Raw genomic sequence first — 16,954 nt, 5'->3', positions numbered from 1 at the left:
CTGAATGAGGAATATGAATCTATCATGAAAAATGATGTATGGGATGTGGTGCCTAGACTGAAGGACATGTCCGCAGTCACCTCAAAATGGATATACAAAATTAAACATGGAGCTTATGGGAGTGTTAAAAAATATAAGGCCAAGTTCGTTGCTCGAGGCTTCTCTCAAAAGGAAGGAGTGGACTATGACGATATATTTGCACTGGCTGCCAGATATACCACTATCTGATCAATTATTGCTCTTGTTGCCTCTCAAGGATGGAGCCTACATCAAATGGACGTTAAGACTAATTTCTTTCACGGCTCGCTTAAGGATGAAGTCTACTTGGAACAACCTCAGGGGTTCGAAGTACAAGATCGAAGGACACACATATGCAGGTTGAAGAAAGCCCCTTATGGGTTGAAGCAAGCCCCTATGGCTTGGTATGAGAGGATTGATAGTTGTATTATGAAGTTGGGATTTACAAGGAGCGTTGTTGATTCTAACCTATACTTCAAGGCTGAAAAAGACATGCCTCTCATTTTGGTCCTTTATGTAGATGATCTCTTTCTAACAGGTGCAGACCCTCTCATTTATTCTGAATTTGAAATGAAAGACCTAGGTCTGATGCACTACTTCCTAGGCCTGGAGGTATGGCAAAAGTCAGGTGAGATTTTCGTTTCTCAAGGAAAATACATTGGAAAGCTGCTCGAGAGATGCAGGATTGTGGATTGCAAGTTTGTATCTACTCCAATGGAACTCAACTTCAAGAAGCTATGTGGAAGTGTTGTTGGGCCCGAATTGGAAAACCCTTCTGAGTATCGACAACTTGTGGGGGCCCTGATGTTCTTAGTAAACTCATGTCCGGACATATGCTTCACTATAAATACGTTGAGTGAATTTATGGTCGAGCCTCATCACATACATTGGATTGCTGCTAAGAATCTCTTAAGATATCTCCATGGCATAATCAACTATGGACTGAGACACATTGTCAGGAATTTGAGGCTACATGGATATACTGATGCTGACTGGGCTGGCAGTGTGGTGGATCGTAAAAGCATGTCTAGATGTTGCTTCTTATTAGGGTCTATGTCAATTTCTTGGATGAGCAGGAAGCAAAAAATCGGTTGCTCTAAGCACTGCCAAGGCCAAATACATTGTTGCTAGTATAGCCTGTTGTGAATTTGTTTGGTTGAGGAAGCTCTTTAGTGAGCTATTTGAGCATGTGTTGGATACCATCATGATCTATTGCGACAACCAGAGTGGGATTCACCTTTCAGAGAATCTCGTGTTCCACGACCGCTCCAAGCACATTGATATCAGGTACCACTTTATCCGGGATATGGTACAATGGGGAGCAATAAGGCTCCAACACATCAGGATTGATGAGCAAGTCGCAGACATCCTCACGAAACCCTTAGAGAAGGTCAAATTCTTAGCCTTCCGAGAGAGACTTGGAGTCATAGAAAGACCCTCCCATGAGGGTCTCGCTTGAGTTGGACATTGAGCTCTGGGAGCTCCTGGGGGCTTGGGGTACTTCTTGGAGCTATGAGCGACCATAGGGTGAGTGGTTCACCTTCCCCTATTGGTGTGTTGTGTACAGGGTGAGTGGTTCACCTTCCCTGTGATACCCCATGATGGTTGACATGTGTGTAGGGTGAGTGGTTCACCTTCCCCTATGATTGATGACACATGTGTGTAGGGTGAGTGGTTCACCTTCCCCTACGATTAACATATGCATAGGATGAGTGGTTCACCTTCTCCTATGACATATGAGTAGGATGAGTGGTTCACCTTCTCCTACTGATGCCCCAACATACATCCTACCCATGTAGTCTAGGACTCATGGGAAGTACCTCTCATCTGGCTAGTGAGTTGGGAAAAGTGGATAGGGGCCATAGCACTATTGATGGACGCATCATGTACTGTTGTACTCCCTATGTCTAGGATGCATGGTGTTCAACAACTTGATCTGAGATCAAGTCGGATTGAGGTTCTACCTTTGGACTAACTTTTGCCAATGGAGAGTGGTAAGGTCTTGTGACTCACTCTCGACCGATTCTTCTTCATTATTCATATCAGTGTTCAGTAGATCATAGATGAGATAAGATTCAAAGATGGTACATGACAACAAGGTGGAATGATGATAATGGATTCGTAGGTGGAATTCTCCCTAGTTCAGAGGGAGTGTGTTAAAATTGGCAACCAGGGCCAAATTCCACCTTGGGACAGCTCATTTGATGGAGATGATGATTGCATTAAATTCCCCTTTTCGAGAGGACCAAAATTGATATAAAGATCATCCAATTTGGACAAGCAAATGTGTTTTTTGAATTTATGCCCACACATGTGCAAATAGTTTAGGTTGGCCACATCATCATGTAGGCTCATGAAGCCCAATGGACGTGACTGAAGCGCAAAAATTAGCTATTGACGGCCATGATAAAATATTTTATTAATAATTGAATATATGATGATTACATTTTGTGAGAGGCCTTGGCTATATACCGCCTTAGGTGCCTCTTGGTGAACGGGCATGATCTTTGATCATGCCCTTTGCCTAATAATCTATAACTAACTAATTTTTACATAACATTGCCTTCCTCTCAAAAGAATGCTTTGTCCTCAAAGCATACATAACGACGGATGTTGCTGAAGAAACACTTCAGTGTCCCATGAAGCTTCTTCTTCTAGTAAGTCCTTCCACTTGATCAAGTATTCCTTGATTGTATGAGATCGAAGCTTCCTTTCTCTGGTAGATAAAATACCTTCTGGTTCTAGAATGACCCTTCCTTCACCATCTAGGGATGGAAGCATTGTTTGTGCTAATTGATGGTCACCCAGTGCCCTTTTAAGGCAGGAGACATGGAAGACGTTGTGAACACGACTTTTCTCTGGAAGGCTTAAACTATATGCAACTTGGCTGATCTTTTTATTGATCTGATATGGTCCATAGAACTTCGGTGCCAATTTATTTTTTCCTTTTTGTTTCAAGGACAATTGTTTGTATGGTTGGAGCTTGACAAATACCCACTCTTCGACTTCAAATTCTCTTTCGGTTCTATTTCGGTCTGCTTGTTGCTTCATACGGTTCCTTGCATTATTCAAATTTTTTTTAGGGTTTGGACGATTTTTTGGGTTTCTTCTAGTTGGTTTTTAACAGCAGGTAGATTTGTCTGGACAGTCGCTAGATCCTTCCATTTTGGGGGTTCACATCCGTACAAAGCTTGGAATGGCGTCATTTTTGCTGACGTTTGATAAGTAGAATTATACCACCACTCAGCGAGATGCAACCATTGAGCCCACTTATTTTGTTTTTCTGTAGCGTAACAACATAAGTAGGCCTCCAAACATTTATTGACAACCTCTATTTGTCCATCTGTTTGAGGGTGATAAGCGAAACCCATATTTAGGTAGGTTCCTATGTGGTTGAACAATTCCTTCCAGAAATTACCCTTGAATTTGGCATCTCTATCACTCGCAATGACTTTCGGAAAACCGTGTAACCTATATATATTTTTGCAAAATATTTCAACGATTTTTTTAGCTGAGTCTGATTTCTTTATTGCCATAAAGTGGGCATATTTGGTGAGTTTGTCGACTACTACAAAAATCTTGTCCTTGCCTTCAGATACGGGTAATCCTTCAATAAAGTCCATCGATATTTCTTCCCATTTCTAATTCAGAATGTTTAAGGGGTGAAGTAATCCAAGTGTCATAATATTTTCACTTTTATTTCTTTGACATGTGTCACACTCTGCTACATACTTCTGAATATCGCGACTCATCCCTTTCCAAAAGAATGATTGATGTGCATTGTAGTAAGTCTTAAAGAATCCTACATGTCCGGCTGACAGTGAATCATGTGACTCTTTGAGTATCTTGGATTTAAACTTGGAATTTGCATTCAGATAGATTCTTCCTTTATACCATAGAATATCATTCTTCCATTCAAATTTTGAGTTGTTTGGAAGGTTATTGATTATCGCAGTTATTTCTGGATCCTTGGCATACTCACTTCGAATCTCATTAAGCCATTCAAGCACAACAACCGAGACTGCAAGTAGTGTTGGTTCTTCGTCTTTCCTAGACAGGGCATCTGCTACTACATTGTCTTTTCCCCTTTTATGTAGTATTTCCATGTCAAAGGCGGCAATTTTTTCAATCCATTTTTGTTGTTCTTCGGAAAGTGTTTTTTGTTGAAGGAGGTGTTGGAGATTGTTATGGTCTGTTCGAATGGAGAACTTACTTCCCAAAATATATTGTCTCCACTTAGCCAATGCATGCATAATAGCGAGCATTTCCTTGTTGTATGTGGACTTGAGACGTTCTCTTTTATTGAGCTTCCTGCTTTCAAAAGCTATTGGATGCCCTTCTTGCATTAACACTGCACCTATACCGAATCCGGAAGCATCACACTCGATGATAAATGGTTTAGAGAAATCTAGAGTTGCCAATACCGGGGCACTAGACATAACTTCCTTTAATTCTTCAAAACACCTTCCTGCTTCCTCATCCCATTGAAATGAATTCTTCTTTAAAAGGTTTGTCAGAGGTGTCGTTATATGTGCATAGTTTTTAATAAATCTTCGGTAATATCCAGTCAATCCTAAGAACCCTCTTAGCTTGGATACATTAACCGGTTTGGTCCATTCCCTTATAGCTTTGATTTTATTAGGGTCCACTTTTACACCTTCCTGGGATATAATGTGTCCGAGGTATTCTACTTCTTTCTTTCCAAAGGTGCATTTGGATTTTTTTGCGTAGAACTAATGCTCTTTTAGTAGTGTAAGAACTTTATCCAGATGTTGTAAGTGCTCCTTCCAAGTTTTACTGTAAATTAAAATATCGTCAAAAAATACTAATACAAACTTCCTAAGATATGGACGAAATAATTCGTTCATAGTGGCTTGAAACATCGTTGGTGCATTGGTTAACCCAAACGGCATTACTTTAAATTCATAGTGACCTTCGTGTGTTCGGAATGTCGTTTTTGGTATGTCTTCCAACCTGATTCTGATTTGGTAATACCCTGACCTTAAGTCCAATTTTGAAAAGTATTTTGTGCCATGTAGCTCATCCAACATTTCATCGATAAAGGGGATTGGGAATTTGTTTTTAATCGTTATTTTGTTTAATCCTCTATAGTCAATGCATAGCTTGAATGAACCATCTTTCTTCCTTACCAATACCACTGGAGCAGCATACGGACTTTTACTTTTCGAGATGATCCCACACTTTAAAAGGTCTTGGATTAATCTCTCAATTTCCATCTTTTGGTGATGTGGATATCGATATGGCTTGATGTTGACAGGGTTTGACCCTGCTTTGACTTCTATTGTATGCTCAATTTCTCTGTTAGGAGGCATTTTCATAGGCAGGTCTTGAAATACCTTTTCATGCTTCTGAATTAGATCTTGTACCTCTGGTGACTCTTCACTGATTATATTTGCAGATAACATTTCTAATTGGTGACATTGTACTACGTAAGCGGGTGCTCCTCTTCGAATCATCTTCATCATCTGAGATGATGATACAATTTGATTCTTTGGTGCTTGGAATCCGTGTAATTTGTACCTCTGGCCTCCCCAGTTAAATCTTATGAACTGTACTTGATGGTTGGCAGCATAAGTGCCTAGAGTTCATAGCCATTGGATACCTAAGACCACATCTACTCCACCTAATGGTACAATGAAGAACGGAGATTCTAAATTAAAGTCTTGAATCTAAAATTTGACCTTATGGCATTTCCCTACCGTTTCAATCTTCTTACCGTCAGCGACCATTACCTTCATGTTTGGTAAGGGAAATGAAAAAATGTTGAGTCTCTTTGCCACAGTTGCATCTAAAAAATTGTGGGTGCTACCAGAGTCGATGAGAACCACTACATTGTTCTTCTTTATATGTCCTTTCAATTTTAGAGTCTGAGGTTGTGATATACCTGTCATAGCTGATAATGACACTTGCAGAATACTTCCGTCATCTAATTCTGGAGAGAATTCTGGGGCATCTTCTGTTTCTTCTATGTTAGAATCCTCACTATTTGAATCGTTAGTTGCTTCACAGTTATATAGGTTCTTTGATTCTTTTCCTTTAGCACACCTATGTTTAGGGTCCCACTTCTCGCCACAACGTTTGCATTTGCCTTCTTTTATCCTTTGTATTTCCACATTAGATTTTTCACCTTCACGATGATGTGGTGGAACATATCTTGTATTATTTGAATCCACAGACTGGGGCATTCTTTGTCTCGAATATACTTTTTCCGGTTTTGACCACAGTATTTGTTCAAATTTCTTTTCAACAGTTTTTGCTTTTCGTCTTGCTACTTCTATTGACGTAATGTCATGAAGGTCAAGTTCTACTCGTAGATGAGTTTTAAGTCCGGAGATGTATGATTGAATTAGACGAGATTCCGATAACCCAGGTACTTATGTTACTAAGGTCTCCCATTCTCGAGTATACTCATCCACACTTCCTTTTTGTCATAATTTGATGAGTGTTGAAAAGAACTCTTCTTCCCTTACACCTTGGAATCTTTTAAAGAATGCATCTTTAAATTTTCTCCAACTGATGGCGATTGTCGTCTTCTTCCACCACATATACCAATTATATGCTTCTCCTTCCATTTTCATGGAAGCGTGCCTAATCTTTTCGTCATCATTGTCGATGTCGTAAATCTCGAAGTATTCTTCTACTTTATTCAACCACGCAACACTGCATTTTTCGTTCCCATCAAATTTAGGCATCTCGACTTTTGCCTTTCGCTGATATGTTGCTAATGGTGGAACGAAAAGAGGGTGTTGATTGTTGAATGCATCCCAAAGTTGCTTATTTGAAAAAGTTGCGTTACTATTTCCTTGATGGGGCGTGGCTGATTTTTTTGGAGATTCTGCTTTTTCGTGAGAATCTGCTGACTTTGTTGAATCTGATGAATTGTGCTCTTGATTACCTCCATCATCTTGGAATAGTTGTTCGGGTGTAACCTTCGTCTTTCCACACAAGGTGTTCAGCAATTCTAATGTCTGATTATGATTCATTTCGGATTGGATCAGGTTCTGCCCAAGCTGTAATTCTATCCGATTTGTCGTATCCTAAAGCTTCTTGATATCATCAGAATGCCCGATAAATTTAGTTTCCAGATCGACTAATTTTTTGTTGAAATGATCAAGTCAATCAATTTTTTACTGAAATCGGCCATTGACATCGACGACATTGAACGAGTTTGTGGGGGTGTATATTTGTCCGCCAGCTTTTAATTAATTATATAACATATATATAATATATATTATTATAATTTTTTTTGAAATAATTAAATTAATTTAATTTAATTTAATTATATAACACACACACATATATATTTTTTAGTTTTAAACTATATAATATTTATATATATAAATAAATTATATATATCGTACATAATATATAATATTTATATATATCAATAAATTATATATATCGTATATAATACATGTTATGATATATATATATATATATATATATATATATATATATATATTGTTTTAATCTTCGTGAGTATGTATATATAAATAAATTTTATATCATTACAATTGATTACAAACCAACCCAATGAACCGTCGCGTTTGTGGTTGACTTGTTTCGACCAGCGTAAAAGACAACTGCATTGGGGATTGCGGCAGAGGAACAACACCGGTTGGTTGGCAATCGCAGGGGCCGATGGGTTCGGTGGTGGACCACGTCAGCGAAGGATGGAGAAGCGAAGGTCACAAAAAATGTTGAATGTGGCTGAATGTGCTAACAAGTAATACGGCGACAACATGGATTGTATGGGCAGCGTGGCGGAAGCAGAATATGATGGCGTGGAATGTGAATACGATGAGATGGAAGGTCGACGCGGCAGAGAGTAAGAAAACAGCGGCAACAGAAGGAAACCAATGGCCGCGAATCAATAGAGTCTGAGGAGCGAACTCGCTCTGATACCAGATGAAGCACAAAAATTAGTTATTGACAGCCATGATAAAATATTTTATTGATAATTGAATATATGATGATTACAATTTGTGAGAGGCCATGGCTATGTACCGCCTTAGGTGCCTCTTGGTGAACGGGCATGATCTTTGATCATGCCCTTTGCCTAATAATCTATAACTAACTAAATTTTACATAATAGTGACTCTTCACCCACAACAACTTGTATAAATACAAGTGCCCTCTCATGTCATTTGGCATCATCATCACACACATTTCTTCTCTCTTCTTCTCTCTTCTTCTCTCATTGGTTCGTACAGCTATTGGGAAAATCTTCTCTCTCTCACACGTGTGGCAGAAGGATGAATTTTCTAGGCAAATTGTAGGGCCAAATTTCAGGATTGTTGCAGGAGTTTGACCAACGTTGACCGAGCACTTTGAATCATCCTTTGACTGCGATTTTTGTGGGAAATTTTTATTTTTTGCAAGTCGTACAGTTTAGCATAGGAACCGAGAATTTCTGGGCACTTTGACTGCAAGGCTGACTATAGGGTTGATCGCATAGTTGACAAAGTTTGACCGCAATTTTCAAGACTGTTTTGGGCTGACTTTGACCACCTTATCAGGCCGAGTTTGACTGGGTATGACTGAGCTCCAAAAAGGAAGATTTGTTGTTGTGTTGACCATCTTTGACTTTTTGGTTAGGGTTGAATTTGACTGCAATTGACTGCAGATTTGACAAGGTTGTTTTGACTTGGATTTGGCAAGTCAACTTTGACCTTTTTCACTCTCTCTCAGTCTGCTGAACATTTTCATATAATAATAACAAGAATTGATCAAAGGCTTTTCCCCACATTGGGGTTTTTCCCTCGCATCCGCCAAATTTGGTGTCCTCTTATCTTGGCTTGTCTTCTGCATTTTATTTTATGTTTTATCTACAATTACTGTCAATGAGATTTATGGTTAATGTGATTGCTAATGGAAAACTAAATTGAAATTGTCATTGGGCTACTAAAGGAACATTGAAATAATTGTGCTGAGCATAGAAGATACCATTGTTAACTAAAATTAACAAGTGTTTCCTTTCCTGGTCTGTTATAGCCACTAAAACATGAACAACCACCCGGAAATGAATGTAAAATTCCTACTTGGAAAGGACCCAGCAAAACACCACTGTTCTATTTAAATTTGTGAGCTTCTTCAAATGTTTTGTATGATGCAACAGTGCAGAGGATGATGGGCAGCAGGCCTAGCATCAGCACAGGAACCAATGCCAGATGATCAGGGTGATACTCAGTGAGGAGTATTGCTAGAACACAGTCCTCGCTAAGAGGGAGTGTTGATTTGGGGTAGCATCGGATGTGCTCTAGCCACGAAATTTAGTGGAGAGGTTAGGGCACGTGAGATCTCCAATACCCTGAAAGGGTTTGGGCAGATTCTAAACAGTTTAGGAGATACTAAAATAATTAATATTTTTAATGGAGTCCCTAAGTCTAAACTTAGGGAAATTAAAATATTAATGTGAATTAATATAAAACTGTGTTAGAATGGTCCAAAAGACATGGATCAAGCTAGATCTAATCTTAACTATCGGTTAGGGACTTAATCTCGGTCGTTGATTTGTCAACGAAAAAAGTATAAGAGGAGGTTTGAGGATCACTTGGAGAACACACCAGAGTGATCAGTGATTCTATTCTCTAGAGCGGGGTTTGTTAAGAGAGATAGAATTAGTGATCAATTGCAACGAGGGGCAGTAAGTACAAGGCAGAGAGGCAGAGACAGTGCCGAGAGACTAGCGCAGAAGCAGAGACAAGCAGACGCAGAGCCAGAGGGAGCCACGCAGAGGCAGCAGAGACTACGCCGAGCCAAAAGGGCCTGCATCATCCACGCAAAGGCTGCAGGAGTGACGCAGAGAGCCAAAGACGCTGCATAGAGCCTCAGTAGGCTGACGTAGAGGGTTTCAGGTTGACGCAAAGGCCAGCAGAGCTGACGCTGAGCTTCAGATTGTGCTGGAGAGGGATTTCGTGGAGCAGGCTTTCCGAATACCTGTTTCCGAAGAGAGGTATTGCTGCCAAATTTTTATCTCTGTTGGGTTAGCCAGTTTGGCACCCAGTGTACTCAGAAAAGAGCTGCTTAATAATAAAACCCTCAGATCGTTGCATCGGTTTTCTCGCATTGGGTTTTTTCAGGGACATTAGTCCAAAACTAACAGTGTTATTTGTGTGCTTGTTTATGTTTCCTTCAGTTGATGATCTGTAATGTGTTGAGCATGCACTTGTATTTATTTTCAGTATTTACATGGTAAATAACTTGTTAATTAACAGAACAAGTAGGTAGGAATAAATCAGTAAAGTGCATGGAGGGTTTCTAACTGGTAGACTTAGAAACTTCAACATGGTATCAGAGGGTGATTGCAGATCACAGGAGAACTGAGGACATCAACAGAGCATAGCAGCAGCAGCAAAAAACAGTTGTCCTGAGTGACAGAAGTTGTTCCTAGCAGGAAAGCAGCAAGGAAGGGGTGACGCAGTGCCTGCGTCATCAAGTTCGAGCCAAGAAGAGGTTGCGCAGAGGCTGAAGGAGGCAAGGAGGCAGAGAGGCAGGGACAGTGTCGAGAGACTAGCGCAGAAGCAGAGAGAGGCAGACACAGAGCCAAAGGGAGCCACGCAGAGGCAGTAGAGACTGCGCAGAGCCAGAAGGGCCTGCGTCATCCACGCAGAGGCTGCAGGAGTGACGCAGAGAGCCAAAGAGGCTGCATAGAGCCTCAGTAGGCTGACGCAGAGGGTTTCAGGCTGACGCAAAGGCCAGCAGGGCTAACGCTGAGCTTCAGATTGTGTTGGAGAGGGATTTCGTGGAGCAGGCTTTCTGAATACCTGTTTCCGAAGAGAGGTATTGCTGCCAGATTTTTATCTCTGTCGGGTTAGCCAATTTGGCACCCAGTGTACTCAGAAAAGAGTTGCTTAATAATAAAACTCTCAGATAGCTGCGTTCGTTTTCCCGCATTGGGTTTTTTCGGGGACATTAGTCCAAAAATAACGGTGTCATTTGTGTGCTTGTTTCTGTTTCCTTCAGTTGATGATCTGTAATGTGTTGAGCATGCACTTGTATTTATTTTCAATATTTACATGGTAAATAACTTGTTAATTAACAGAACAAGTAGGTAGGAATAAATCAATAAAGTGCATGGAGGGTTTCTAACTAGTAGACTTAGAAACTTCAACATGGTATCAGAGGGTGATTGCAAATCACAAGAGAATTGAGGACATCAGCAGAGCAAAGCAGCAGCAGCAGAAAACAGCTATCTCGAGTGACAGAAGTTGTTCCTAGCAAGAAAGCAGCAAGGAAGGCGTGATGCAGTGCCTGCGTCATCAAGTTCGAGCCAAGAAGAGGTTGCGCAGAGGCTGAAGAAGGCAAGGACAGGCTCATGCAGAGCCACGTAGATGCCAGGAGGGCTGACGCAGTTGGCTGAGAGAGCTAGTTTGCCAGTGCCGGGACTGCGCAGAGCCTAGGAGCTCTCACCTTCAGGTTGCCAGGGTTTAGGAGGCTGTGGGTAAGTTGCCGAGTGGAGATGGTGGGGTACTATAGTCAGAACAGTACCGAACAAGACAAGGCCAAGAAGGAGGGAGTTCCTACAGAGGGTTTCTAGCCAAGAAATCCAAATCAGTGGTGCAATTGCACAGACGATCAGAGTAGGGGGCATCTCGACATCGGCAAAAGGGTTTCCAGGAGGGAAATCAAGGCTCAGAGGGAGTCACATTGAGAACTTCCAGGAGGGAAGTAGAAGAGCAGCATGGCACTACACGGAGTAAGAGACCAGGATAGACTAGACGGAGCATCAAACTTCGCAGTCTGGAAGGCCAAAATCTTATCTGTACTTGACAAAAATCATGTCAAGCACTTTGCCTTAAGGACGATAGTGATCCCAGTTGACCCAGCTGATAACGACAAGTACGAGGAGGCAATGGCGAGGGCCAAGAGCATCATCCTTGACGGGGTCAAGGACCATGTAGTACCACACATTGCCGAGAAGGAAACGGAAAATGAGATGTGGGAGGCCCTAAAGAAATTGTGCCAGCATACTTCTGTGCAGAGAAGGATGTTACTAGAAAATCAATTGTTGTCATACAAGATGAAGAAGGGAGAATCGATCAACACCTTCCTCGATCGACTAAATGAGATCCGGGATCAGCTGACTTCCATAGGGGTCACGCCAGATCAGGAATTGATGGTGAGAACAGCCCTAAACACAGTCTCAGAAGACTGGGAGGTATTTGTCCAGAGTATACTGGGCAAAGCGACCCTTCCACATTGGGAGGAAATGTGGGCGGCTCTTCGCCAAGAAGAGATCAGAAGGCTAAGCAAGACGGGAAGCAGTGGCAAGGGGATCAGAGTCGAGCGGGAGGAGGAGGATGTTTCCCTGGCATCTGAGGGAAAGCAAGAGAAACGAAAGAAGAAGGACCTCTCCAAAGATCAAATGCTTCCACTGTGGGGAGCTGGGTCATTAGGCGACCCAGTGTCCAAGGAAGAAGAACAAGGGAAAGGTCTCCGAGACCAAGGCAGTGCTAGCAAGGGCAGAGAAGGAAGTGGAGACAGACGATGACTGTGCCATGAGTGCACACACGCCACTTAAACGGAAGTGGGGAGACATCGATCTGTAGTCAGACGGACTACAAGCGATGAGGGGCAAGATCCTCGAGGTACCCAGCCTCTTGGATTAGACCATGCTATGGAAGCCCCGAAGAGGAGTAGCAGGACTGGCGGATGTGGGTAGAGATAGATGCGGGTAGAGGCGGATGTGAGTAGAGACGGAGAGAGAGCTACAGTGCAGAATTCCCAGGACAGCGCGAGGCTAGCAGGCTGCAACAGTGCGAGAGGCACGGGAGTGTTGCACCAGTGCAGGATGGCACAAAGAGGTGTGCAACAGTGTGAGATGCAGGGAGTTGTTGCAGCAGCGCAGAGGTCAGAGAGGGAGCACTTGTCAGCGGCAGAGGGAGCTTCAGCATCATGAGTACTCTAGCCTGACAGAGAGGTCAGAGTTGGGAGATCAATTACTTACTTCTCAGTAACTAAGTTGTAGTGCAGCAATTAGCAGTGGTAGTGCTATGGGCAACATGATGAGAGGAGATCCAATGCAAACGCAGCAGTGGCAGTGGCAGGGCCATGGGCAGTAACACGGATGCAGAGGGGGCTGTCGTACAGATGCAGCAATGGAAATGGCAGAGCTATGGGTAGCAGTACAGGATGCAACAGTGCAGAGGATGATGGGTAGCAGGCCTAGCATCAGCAAAGGGACCGATGCGAGATGATCAGGGTGATACTCAGTGAGGAGTATTGCTAGAACACAGTCCTCGCTAAGAGGGAGTGTTGATTTGAGGTAGCATCGGATGTGCTCTAGCCATGAAATTTGGTGGAGAGGTTAGAGCACGTGAGATCTCCAATACCCAGAAAGGGTTTGGGCAGATTCTAAACTGTTTGGGAGTTACTAAAATAATTAATATTTTTAATGGAGTCCCTAAGTCTAAACTTAGGGAAATTAAAATATTAATGTGAATTAATATAAAACTATGTTAGAATGGTCCAAAAGACATAGATCAAGCTAGATCTAATCTTAGCCGTTGATTAGGGACTTAATCTCGACCGTTGATTTGTCGACGAGAAAAGTATAAGAGGAGGCTTGAGGGTCACTTGGAGAACACACCAGAGTGATCAGTCATTCTATTCTCTAGAGCGGGGTTTGCTAAGAGAGATATAATTAGTGATAGGTTGTAGCAAGGGGAAGTGAGTACGAGGCAGAGTGGCAGGAACAGTGCCAAGAGACCAGCGCAAAAGCAGAGAGAGGCGGACGCAGAACCAGAGGGAGCCACGCAGAGGCAGCAGAGACTACGCAGAGCCAGAAGGGTCTGCGTCATCTAAGCAGAGGCTGCAAGAGTGATGCAGAAAGCCAGAGAGGCTACGCAAAGCCTCAGTAGGCTGACACAGAGGGTTTCGGGCTGACACAGAGGCCAGCAGGGTTGACACTGAGCTTCAAATTGTGCTAGAGAGGGATTTCGTGGAGCAAGCTTTCTGAATACCTATTTCTGAAGAGAGGTATTGCTGCCAGATTTTTATCTCTATCGGGTTAGCCAGTTTGGCACCCAGTGTACTTAGAAAAGAACTGCTTAATAATAAAACCCTCAAATAGCTGCATCGGTTTTCCCGCATTGGGTTTTTTCAGGGACATTAGTCCAAAAATAACGGTGTCATTTGTGTGCTTGTTTCTGTTTCCTTCAGTTGATGATCTGTAATGTGTTGAGCATGTACTTGTATTTATTTTCAGTGTTTACATGGTAAATAACTTGTTAATTAACTGAACAAGTAGGTAGGAATAAATTAGTAAAGTGTATGGAGGGTTTCTAACTGGTAGACTTAGAAACTTCAACACTTAAGCGTAATTAATTAAGTTAGGCCCAATAATAACTTTGTTTTACGGGAATTACCAAAATGCAATGAAACGAGAAGCAAGTTGTGCGAAATCAATCCTGATGATGGAATATGGCAAGTGAACTCCTCCAGACCCCATAAAACATCTCCAAAAGCCCCTAGGTTTGCTAATGAAGTAAACCTGCACCTATGCCCTGTTTGCCTCCAACCCTGAAAGTCCATCCTAACCATGCTATAAGGAACACCAGAAAAAGGAACATCACAACCTTGAAGCTATATTTATACTCAGTTTTTGGAGCAGCCGCTCTTGTGTTCCTTGGAACAAAATTGAAGACCTTGAAGCCATCATTGGAGTAGTTGTTGAAGAGTGCTTGTGCAGACTTGAAGGCAGAGTTGGAGCAGACGTGTTGACCCTTTTGAATAATTGTTGAGCTTATATAGGTCCCTTGTTGGACCAAACATCCTTGTCTATACTTGGAGCATTATTGAAGACATTTTGGAAGCATTTATTAAGTATTTCTTGTAAAGTTTTGGTTTGACCAAGTTGGAGCTTGGAGTTGTTTAGAGGATTGAAGTTCTCATTTTGACCAAGTAGGATCTTGGATTTGTTCAAAGTTGGAGCCATGAAAAGATAAGAAATTTTGTTGTACAGGTTGGAGCATGATTTGTTATATAAGAAGATTGCAATCCTCACTATTTTGATCAATAAAATTATTTTTGTTCCATCTCGTGTTCTGGTTTATTTTGTGATAAAAACCTTAATTGGCATGAAATAACTATTGAAAGAAACACTGATTAACCCTCCCTCTCAATATTTCCAACACCCACATCCAAAAATAGTTGTGAGAGAATGAGATAACACTCATGAGAGGGGGCATATCACTAAAAATAGGCACTATACCCAATCAAATGTCAAGTGTCCACATGGATGCACCCTCCAAGAATGCATGGATGTAAAATATAATAAAATAATTCTCAACATAGGAGGATGTGCTCCAAGGTCCACCTAAAAGAACTCACTATGTGTGCCCTCCAAGATGCATGAGGGAAAAAAACATGTAATAATCCTCCTTGGAGAATGCTCCATAACAACCCCCTCCAAAAATAGCAAGAAGTCCATAAGATGCATAAAATCAATCCAAATGTGTGAATCCCAAGGCAACCAACTCCATGGATGAATGTGCAATATGTTACACATAAAACCAATCCAAATGTGTGAATCCCAAGGCAACCAACTCCATAGATGAATGTGCAAGATGCTAAGTAGATGCAGTGCTCTATAAGAAGGGATATGGTCAACTCTCAAAATAAAATGTAGAATATCTCTCCACAAGAGTGCCTTCCAATATAATCACTGAATAATAGCAATAAGAAACTTCCTATATCTACCATCCAAGAAGAATCTCCAAAAATAGAAAGAAGACCAAGCAAAAGCATGTAAATGCCACACACCTCAAAATAAATGCCTTACATAACCATCTCAAACAAAATAATATATATACCAAGTCAAAGAGGTCAAGATGGTCTCCAAAGAAGGTCAAAATATGCCAATTGTGAAAAGCAAGCCAATGAAGTAGGACACCCAAGCAATTAACCTTAATTTAGATAAAGTTGATTAATTAACCACTAAACAATTAAATCAACCTCAACATGTGTGCACAAAGGTTAATGATGAAATAAAACCATAGTCCCCCTTCAATAGTCACCAACTAATTAAATCACCATGAACATGTGTGCCAATGAGGGATGCACCCTAATAAGGTGGTGTACCATGTAAATAAAAGATGTTCTGCCTAGAAAAAACCCACCATTATAACAACAAAACATAGAGCCCAACCTAAGGTGAACCACCATAGAGGGATTATTACATCAAAAATAGTCATCCATCCTTAGTAAACAGGTAGATCACCATCAAATAATATATAACACCCCCCCTTCTGACTCAAACTTAGGAAATAACACATCAATGAGGGTACTAACATCATCAAACACATTCCCACCGCAAGTGATGCACATATTTTTTGTACATGAAAAAGGAAACAACTGTGGGACTAATCACTTAAATAATGGGGAAAAGAGGACCCAGGAGCACAAGAGGCATCTTATTAACTTTTTGACAAGCAACTCACCAAACCATTTATAACGCCAATCTAAACTCCCATCCCTTCAAAAATAGTAAAAGGATGACAAGTATGAGAATGTGTATATTTTTGTGCATGAAGAAAGAAACTATTATGGGATAAGAACCTACCACTGAACATAAATGGCTCAATTGACCAAATATAAGATTCAAATAATTTTCGAATATTGAACTTAGTAGGAAAATGGACTAGGTTCACATTATGATTTGGGTATGGAAAACACAATTTTTGCAAGTAGACATGTCGATTACAGATCCCTTATAATGGTTTCCATTTGAATGAAAGTTTTAACAACTCTTATTAACCTTAGTAGGAGAAATTTATTGATCCTTGGAAGATGAAAATGATGGAGAAGTAAAAGACACTATCGAACAACCATGGTATTAGAAAGTTTTTGCAAACAATAAGTTTCTAATACAACATACAGACACTATACAATTTGATTTCCATGTATTACAAGA

General features: G+C 41.2%; 1 protein-coding gene across 1 annotated transcript in view; it reads right to left on the bottom strand.

Annotated features, from left to right (window-relative positions):
- LOC149160207 (dnaJ protein P58IPK homolog B-like) overlaps positions 1-16,954 on the bottom strand; it is a 340,558-nt gene that overhangs the window by 259,818 nt on the left and 63,786 nt on the right. The gene's annotated exons all lie outside the window — the stretch shown is intronic.

Source organism: Pinus tabuliformis, chromosome 5_2, assembly GCF_031772625.1.
Source record: "Pinus tabuliformis cultivar Carrire ecotype Pingquan chromosome 5_2, CPIR1, whole genome shotgun sequence".
NCBI classification, from domain to species: Eukaryota; Viridiplantae; Streptophyta; class Pinopsida; order Pinales; family Pinaceae; genus Pinus; species Pinus tabuliformis.
The sequence above is the reverse complement of the archived record's forward strand: the minus strand, read 5'-3'. Positions and strand labels throughout refer to the sequence as shown.